This window comes from Nomascus leucogenys, chromosome X (genome assembly GCF_006542625.1).
Source record: "Nomascus leucogenys isolate Asia chromosome X, Asia_NLE_v1, whole genome shotgun sequence".
In the NCBI taxonomy this organism is placed as follows: Eukaryota; Metazoa; Chordata; class Mammalia; order Primates; family Hylobatidae; genus Nomascus; species Nomascus leucogenys.
The window spans coordinates 47128264-47138507 of NC_044406.1; positions in this window are offsets into that span (position 1 = coordinate 47128264).

Sequence of the window (10244 nt, forward strand, 5' to 3'; positions counted from 1 at the left end):
TTTTGCTAGATTTATTCCTAGATCCATGTCACTTTTTTATATTATTCTTAATAGTCTTTTTAAAAATTAGCTTTCTAGCTGTTTGTTGTTGGTAGATATAAATGCAATTGATTTTTTTGATGGAATGAAGCCTCTATTTAACGTCTAGAAAAAGGAAAACAACACATTTATTGCTTTTTGGATACATGGCAACTTCAGTGAAATTCTTTAAATTTGGTTGGGAAAGATGGACACAAACTTCAGGAGAGTGTTATTTAGAGAGGCAGAGGGAAAGGAATCAAGGAGAGGCACAAAGAGGGCATTAATGGTATTCATAATATTTTATTTCTTTTTGAAGTAAATATGGTAAAATATTAAGATTTGTTAAGGCTTCATAGCTGGTACATGAGTGATTGTTTTATTATTCTTTGCACTTTTTGGAAACAGATCATAATTTTAAAAATAAAATATGCAATGTTAGACATATGCTCAAGATAAATCACTTTTATGATGGATGACCTCAGAATACATTTAATTCCATCAATTATTCTAAATTGGACATTGCAAAATAGGAGCTGTGTGCTGAATTCAAGCTCCAGATGTAATTTTTTTGTGCCCTATGATTAAACAAATGGATCAATAAACACCAAAGATTTTACATTAGAATCTGGATTTCAGAATTCTCTTAAAACATTAGAAAATCTGACCATACTGTATTTCCATGTGATAATCATCAATTAGATATAAGTAAGTATTGGCTGCCTCTATGTGTTCATATCATATTATATTATGTTATATTTGTCATTTAAAGATTTCAAATGTTTTCAAAGATAGAGAGAAGAGCATAATAATCCCCCAGATACCCATTATCGGAATACAGCAATTTTTGGTTCATGGTCAATTTTATCTATTTATTTATGTAAGAGGCAGGGTCTTGCTCTGTTGCCTAGGCAGGAGTACAGTGGCATTATCATAGCTCACTGTAACCTTGAACTCCTAGGTTCAAGGGATCCTCCTGACTCAGCCTCCTGAGTAGCTAGGACTGTAGGTGTGCACCACCAGCCCGGCTAATTTTTAAATATTTGTAGAGACCAGGGGTCTCGCTGTGTTGTCCAGGCTGGTCTCAAACTCCTGGCCTCAAGTAATCATTCTGCCTCACCCTCTAGGAGTGCTGGGATTATAGGCATGAGCCACCACACTCAGCCTGCTTTTTATTGTTAAAATTTTATTTTTTAATTGACGAAAAACTATATATATTTATCATGTACAGCATGATGTTTTGAAATATGTATACACTGTGGAATGACTAAATTGAATGCTAATTAACATATCCATTACCTCACATATTTATCTTTTTTTTTTTTTTTGAGACGGAGTCTCACTCTGTTGCCCAGGCTGGAGTGCGGTGGCGCGATCTCGGCTCACTGCAAGCTCTACTCCTGGGTTAACGCCATTCTCCTGCCTCAGCCTCTCCGAGTAGCTGGGACTACAGGCGCCCGCCACCTCGCCCGGCTAATTTTTTTGTATTTTTAGTAGAGACGGGGTTTCACCATGTTAGCCAGGATGGTCTCGATCTCCTGACCTCGTGATCCGCCCGCCTTGCCCTCCCAAAGTGCTGGGATTACAGGCGTGAGCCGCTGCGCCCGGCCTCATTTTTTTGTAGTGAGAACACGTAACATCTACTCTCAGCGATTTTTAAGAATACAATGTTATCATTATCTACTTTCTCAGCAATTTTTAAGAATACAATATGCTATTATTAACTATACTCACCATGTTGCTCAATAGATCTCTTGAACTTACTCTTTTTATCTAATGGAAATTTTGTGTCCTTTGGCCAACATGTCCCCAACCCTTCCTCTCTCTCCCCAGCCCCTGGTAACCACCATTCTACTCTCTGCTTTTGTCAGTTCAACATTTTTAGATTCTCTATATAAGTGAGATCATGTGGTATTTGTCTTTCTGTCCCTGGCTTATTTCACATAACATAATGTCCTTTAGGTTCATCCATGTTGATGCAAATGATAGGATTTTCTTCTCTTTAAAGGCAGAATAGTATTCCATTATATATATGGATATATACACACACGCACCACATTTTCTTTATCTGTTCATCTGCTGATGGACACTTAGGTTGATTCAATATTGTGAATAATGCTACAGTGAACTTGGGAGTGCAGTTATCTCTTCAACATACAAATTTCATTTCATTTGAATATATACCCAGTACTGGGATCATATGATATTTCTATTTCTTTCTTTCTTTCTTTTTTTTTGAGACAGAGTTTTGCTCTTGTTGCCCAGGCTGGAGTGCAATGGCATGATCTCTGCTCACTGCAACCTCCGCCTCGCGGGTTCAAGTGATTCTCCTGCCTCAGCCTTCCGAGAAGCTGGGATTACAGGCACCCGCCGCCACACCTGGCAAATTTTTGTATTTTAAGTAGAGATGGTGTTTCACCATTTTGGTCAGGCTGGTCTCAAATTCCTGATCTTAGGTGATCCACCCGCTTCATCCTCCCAAAGTGCTGGGATTACAGGCATGAGCTACCGTGCCCGGGCTGATATTTCTATTTCTGAGGAACCTCCATGCTGCTTTCCATAATCGTTGTACTAATTTACATTCCCACTAATAGTACACAAGGGTTTCCTTTTCTCCACATCCTCACTAACATTTGCTATCATTCACTTTTTTGATAATAGCCATTCTAACAAGTGTGAAGTGGTATTTCATTGTGGTTTTACTTTGCATTTTCCTGATGATTAGCGATGTTGAACATGTTTTCATATACCTGGCTACTTGTATGTCTTCTTTTGAGAAATATCTATTTAAATCTTTTGCCCATTTTAAAATAGAGTTACTTGGTTTTTTGCTATTGAGTTGTCTGAGTTCCTTATATATTTTGAATACTAACCCCTTATCAGGTGGTTGGTTTGCAACTAACTCCCATTCTGTAGGTTCTCTCTTCCCCCAATTGTTTCCTTAGCTCTGCAGAAGACTCCTGGCCAATTTTGTTATATCTATTTTCTCTGTTCTCCTGAACTCTAGATTATTTCAAATTCTAGATTATTTCAAAGCAAATACCAGATACTTCATTTCATCTGTAATATTTTATTTTATTTTATTATTTTATTCTTTGAGACAGAGTCTCACTCTGTCATCCAAGTTGGAGTGCAGTGGCATGATCTCAGGTCACTGCAGTCTTTGCCTTCTGGATTCAAGCAATTCTCCTGCCTCAGCCTCCTGAGTAGCTGGGATTACAGGCACGCACCACTAAGCCCAGCTAATTTTTGTATTTTTAGTAGAGATGGGGTTTCACCATGTTGGCCAGGCTGGTCTCGAACTCCTGACCTCAGGTGATCCGCCTACCTTGGCCTCCCAAAGTGCTGGGATTACAGGCATAAGCCACCACGCCCGGCCACATCCATAGTATTTTAGTATTTATCTCTAAAAGGTTAGTACTTTTAGAAAAAATAACCACAATATTATTGTCACGCCTAAAATCGTCAACAGTAATTCCTTAATATAATCAACTATCAGTCGGTATTCAAATTCTCCCAATTTTCTCAACTTTATTTTACTGTTTGTTCAAATAGAAATTCAAATAAGGCTCTTACATTGCACCTGCTTAATATGTTTTTGAAATCTCTGGCATCTGGTAGTGAGATCTAGACCAGCAATGTCCAATAAAATTTTCTGTAATAATCAAAATATTCTTTATCTGTGCTGTCCAGTGCAGTGGCAGCTACTAGCCATATGTACTATTGAGGCCTTGAAACATGATTAGTGCAACCAAAGGAATAGATTTTTAATTTTACTTAATTTTAATTAAGTAACAATGTTGGCTTGGCGCGGTGGCTCACGCCTGTAATCCCAGCACTTTGGGAGGCCAAGGTGGGCGGATCACAAGGTCAGGAGATCAAGACCATCCTGGCCAACATGGTGAAACCCCGTCTCTAATAAAAATACAAAAATTAGCTGGTCGTGGTGGAGCATGCCTGTAATCCCAGCTGCTCGGGAGGCTGAGGCTGAAGAATCACCTGAACCAGGGAGGCAGAGGTTGCAGTGAGCCGAGATCGCACCACTGCACTCCAGCCTGGTGACAGAGAGAGACTCCGTCTCAAAAACAAACAAACAAACAACAACAAAAATGTTTACTGACAGCTTTATTGAGAAAAAATTCACATGCCATAAAGGTCACCTTCTACAGTATACAAGTCAGTGGATTTAGTATGTTCACAAAGTTGTATGTTGTTCACCATCTACTCCAGAGCATTTACATCACCCCAAAAGAAGCTCTTTAGCAGTCACTTCTCATTCTCCCAGCCCCTGCCAACCAGGAATCTACTTTCTGTCTCTATGGATTTACCTATTCTGAATATTTCATATAAAGGAGTCCTATCATATGGGCCTTTTACATCTAGCTTCTTTCACTTAGCATCATGTTTTTAAGATTCATCCACATTGTAGCATGTGTCAGTTAATTCATTTCATCTTATGGCTGGATAATGCTCTCTTGTATTCATATTCCTCACTTTGCTTATCCATTCATCAACTGATTGACATTTGGGTTATTTCCACTTTTTGACTATTATGAGTAATGCTGCTATGAACATTCCTGTACTAACTGTTATGTGGACATATGCTTTCAATTCTCCTGAGTATGTAACTAGGGTTGGAGTTGCTGGGTCATATGTTAACTCAGTGTTTCACTTTTTTTTTGAAGAACTACCAAATGGTTTTCCAAAGTGGATGCAACACTTTACATTCCCACCAGTAACATATGAAGGTTCCAATGTCTCTACATTTTTGCCAACACTTGTGATTTTCTTTTATTTATTTATTTATTTATTTTTGAGATGGAATCTCACTCTGTCATCCAGGCTGGAGTGCAGTGGCACAATTTCAGCTCACTGCAAACTCCACCTCTCAGGCTCAAGCGATACTCCAGCCTCAGCCTCCTGAGTAACTGGGATTACAGGCGCCCACCACCATACCTGGTTAATTTTGTTGTATTTTTAGTAGAGACGGGGTTTCATCATGTTGGCCAGGCTGGTCTCGAACTCCTGACCTCAAGTGATCCACCAGCCTTGGCCTCCCAAAGTGCTGGGATTACAGGCGTGGGCCATCCAGCGTGGTTTTCTATTTTAGAAAAATGATGGCCATTCTAGTGGGTGTAAAGTGATATCTCATTGTGGTTTTGACTTACATTTCTCTAATTACTAATGATGCTGAGCATTTTTCATGTGTTTACTGGTCATTTTTTTATCTTTGGAAAAATGGCTGCTCAAATCCTTTGTCCATTTTTAAATTGGGTTATTTATTGTTTTTCTTTTTGTAGTTGTTCTTGAATTGTGAGAGTTTTCACATATAGATTCTAGATACAACTCAGTTGCTTATTAGATAGATCATTGCAAATGTGCAAATATTTTCTTCCATGCTCTGAGTTGCCCTTTTACTTTCTTGATGATTTCCTCCGAAGCACAAAAGTTTTAAATTTCGATGAAGTCTAATTTATCTGTTTTTCTTTTGTTGTTAGTGCTTTTGGTGTCATATTTAAAAAACCGTTGCCTAAACCAAGTTCAAAAAAATTTACTCCTATGTTTTCTTTTAAGAGTTTTGTAGTTTTTGCTCTTACATTTAGGTCTCTGGTCCATTTCAACCAAATTATTGTATATGGTGAGATCTCCATGTCTTGGTGTATGGCAGGTGTACAATTCCCTTCTTTTGCATATGTGGATATCCAGTTTTCCTCATATCATTTGTTGAAAAGACTGTGCTTTCCCCCATTGATTTGTCTTAGTACTCTTGTCAAAATTCAATTGACAGTAAGTTTAAGAGTTTATTTCTGGACTTGCAATTCTATTCCTTTGATCTATATATGTGTCCTTACACCAGGATCACATTGTCATCATTACTGTAGTTTTGTAGCAAATTTTGAAATCAGGAAGTGTGAGTCCTCTAACATTATTTTGTAAGACGGTTTTTGCTCTTTTTTTATTTTTTACTTTTTTTGAGACAGAGTTTTGCTCTCGTTCCCTGGGCTGGAGTACAATGGCACAATCTCCTGACGTCAGGTGATCCACCCTCCTCGGCCTCCCAAAGTGCTGGGATTACAGGCGAGAGCCACCGTGCACGGCCAGTTTCTGCTTCTTTTGATCCATTGTATTAATACATAAATTTTAGGATTACCTTGTCCATTTCTGCAAAAATGGGCAGCTGAGATTTTGGTAGGGATTGCAATTAATGTGTAGGTCAATTTGGGGCCTATTGCCATCTTAACAATATTTAGTCTTCTTGGCTGGATGCTGTGGCTCACACCTGTAATCCCAGCACTTTGGGAAGCTGAGGCGGGTGGGTCACCTGAGACCAGGAGTTTGAGACAAGCCTGAGCAACAGAACGAGACGTCATCCCTATTAAAAATACAAAAATTAGCTGGATGTGGTGGTGCATGCCTGTAGTCCCAGCTACTTGGGAGGCTGAGGCATGAGAATCGCTTGAACCTGGGAGGTGGAGGTTGCAATGAGCTGAGATTGTGCCACTGCGCTCCAGCCTGGGCTACAGGGCAAGACTCTGTCTCAAAACCCCTCCCCCAAACCCCACAATATTTAGTCTTCCAGTCCATGGAAAAGACGTTTTTCCATTTATTTAGGTCTTCTTTAATTTCTTTCAATGATGTTTCACAGTTTTTAGTTCAAGTCTTGTACTTCTTTTGTTAAATATATTCATCTGTATTTTATTCTTTTTGATGCTATTGTAATTGCAATAGTTTTCTTGTTTCATTTTTGAATCATTAGTGCATAGACATACAACTGAGTTTTGAATATTGATGTATTTTACAACTTTACTAAATGTGTTATTTTCAATTGTTTGTGTGTGTGTGTGTAAATTCCTTAAGATTTTCTATATACAAGACTATGTCTTCTGTGGATAGAGATTACTTTTTCATTTCTGATCTGGATGCCTTTTATTTTGTTTTAGCTTAATTGCCTTGGCTAAAACCTCCAGTACAAGTTGAACTGAAGTGGTGAGAAGGAACATCTTACTCTTGTTCCTGATCTTAGGGTATAAGCATGCAGTATTTCACTATTAAGTGTGGTGTTAGTTGTGAGTTTTCATAAACTGCTTTTATCAGATTGAGGAAATTCCTTCTATTCTTGGTTTGTTGAATGTTTTTATTGAAAAATGATGTTGTATTTCGTCTAATACTTTTTCTGTGTCTACTGAGATAATCATATGGCTTTTGTCCTTTATTCTGTTAATATGGTACATTACATTGATTGATTTTCAGATGCTAAATGGACTTTGCATTCTTGGAATAAATCCCACTTGGTCATGGTTTATAATCCTTTTTATAGGTTGCTGGATTTGGTTTGCCAGTATTTTTTTGAGGATTTCTGTGTCTCTATTTATAGAAGATATTGGTCTATAGTTTTCTTTTCTTGTAATGTCTTTGTCTGGTTTTGGTGTCAGGGTAATACTGGCCTCATAGAATGAGTTAGGAAGTGTTCCCTTCTCTTCTATTTTCTAAAGAATTTGTAAAGGATTGGTGCTAATTCTTCTTTAAGTGCTCAGGATGAGGACTTGAAATGTGGATATAATGAAGGAAGCACAAAATAATGAAGAGTGCTAGCTTTCAGGAGCTGAGAGGAATGGGGCAGTGATATTTCTGAAGATATCAAGAGAAGGGAGAATTGACAGACAAGGCTTCGCTGGAGGAGAAAAGGAAGTTTGTGCAGAAATACCATCAAAGGCACTCCTTCCTGCTGCCAAGGGCTCTTGCATCTTGTAGAAAGGCTCCAGATTACAAGATGACCTCATTCCTCAGAAGAAATTCTCCAACTGGGCAAATATTTCCTTGCTCTTAGGCCAGTTTGAGCTTGCTCAGAAGTGTTAGTTCTGTTGGCCTCCCCTGTGCTTTCTTCATCCATGGGTGTGTAACACAGACTCTTTGAACATCAAGAACAGTGCTTCCCAGTGCTGGTCTTGACATGTCCCAAGGTGTCTTCGGTGATTTCAGGGGGTGTCTTGTAATTCCCAGAATTAGTTTACTTTAAATTTATTTTAAAAAGAGCTATATACCATTTCAGATGTTCCTTTGTGGTAGACGTGTCAGGAGAGGCAGCATGGGAAGATATGTGTTACAGAAGGGAAACGAAGCAAGAAGTTACAACTTATAAAAGACTGAGAATCTCAGATCTCGGGTGTTTGGAAATGTTCACTCTGTCCTAATCACCGATTTGTCCCAGTGTTTGGAAGAGGTTCTGGCACATCAGAGTAGAAGTTCAATAAATATTTGTTAAATGAGAAACTATGGAATCAATGATTCTAAAACTCTGTGTGTGTGTATGGGAGAGCAGACATTACGTGGGGAGTATCTAAATAGGTACAAAATGATAAAGATATCATTGTCCCCAAAGGAAGTGGCAAGTATGAACATGCAGGTAGTAGATGGATGTGTATGGTAGCCTTAGGTCCTAGACTTTTCCAACAGCCCTAATTTAAGATATTTTCCTCTATTACTCCTTAAGAAAATAATTCCTATCAGAACTGCTTTTTGCTTTGTAAAATATCCTCACTGTGAAAGGCAGAGGCCTTCTCGGTGTAGATTGTGGCTGTGATGGAGCAGTGGTCAGGGCATGTGAGCTGTTCCATATTAGAGAGAACACTCCATTTGGAATCAGAAGGTGTCAGTCCCACCTTGATGAGTTGCCACATAGGTGGGATCACCATAAACATTTATAAACACATAAGGAAACAATCCACCATGAAGGAGAATCAGCCAACACAAGAAGCAGGGTAAGTGGCACCCCATGAACATAAGAGATCAGAATTGTTGGTTAAGGACTCTGCTAAGTATGTTTAAAATGATTAAAGAAATAAAATTAGCAAGGGAAATTATAAGAGTAAGACTCTATTTAAAAGAAAGAACATATAGATTTAAAAAGAACAAATGAGATTTAGAGAAATAAAATTAAATTTATTGAAATTAACATTTTAATGTATCAGCCATGTTCACTTTAAAAGGAATTTAATATTACTTGGTAAAATTGAAGATGTGCATACCCTATCTCTTAAAAATGTTGTAAGTACAAAGGCAAACACTAGAACAAAAATACAAGCCTTCCTAAATATTCAAAGATATTTATAAATTATAATAGCAAAGACAACAACAGCATGAAGAAAGAGAAGCAGTAGATATACATAATATACATGGTGATTACAATATAAAATAATATATTGAAGTTGAGACCACAAATATCAATCTTATCAACAAATGTGAATGGGCTTAACTCACTTACTAAAACAAAAATATCTTCAATGTGGCTCATAAAGCAAGACCCAACTACATGTTGGTATGGGAGATATATCTAAATCAAAATAATTCAGATGGGCTAAGAACAAAGGCATGGACAAAAAAGTACCAGGCAAATGGAAATAACAAGTAAGTGGGGGCTGAGATCCTGATATCAAAGTAGAATTTAGGCCAACAAATAATTAAATGTGACCAAAAAAAGTCAATTTCACAAGGTAGGTTTAACAGTTATGAACATCTGTGCACCAAATAGCCATCTTTAAAATGCAGAAACTACAGCTGAAAGGAGATACAGATAGAAACACTCGGCTAGTAGGAGAGTATAATACACCACTCAGAGCAAAACAGATCAAGTGGTAGACATATAAGCAAGGATATAAAGTTAACAGCATAGTCAATAAAATAGATTTATTGATCTATACTGAACTTTAGAATCTAATAATAGAGAATACACCTTCCCTCTGAACTGCATATGTGATAGTTACAAAAATTGATCAAATATTAGATCACAAATAAAGAATCAATAAATTCTACACAATAGAAATATTAAGGGATGGGTGTGGTGGCTCACACCTGTAATCCCAGCACTTTGGGTGGCTGAGGTGAGGGGATCACCTGAGGTCAGTAGTTTGAGACCAACCTGGCCAACATGGTAAAACCCTGTCTCTACTAAAAATACAAAAAAATTTAGCTGGGCATGGTGGTGTGTGCCTGTAGTCCCAGCTACTTGGGGGGCTGAGGTGGGAGAATCGCTTGAACCCAGGAGGCAGAGCTTGCAGTCATCCGAGATCTCTCCACTGCACTCCAGCCTGGGCGACAAAGCGAGACTGCATCTCAAAAAAAAAAAAAGAAAGAAAGAAATAGAGAGAGAGAGAGAAAGAAAGAAAGAAAAGAAATATTAAAACAATTCTTATCAAAGTGCAATAAAACTAAGAACACAATAAAAGCCT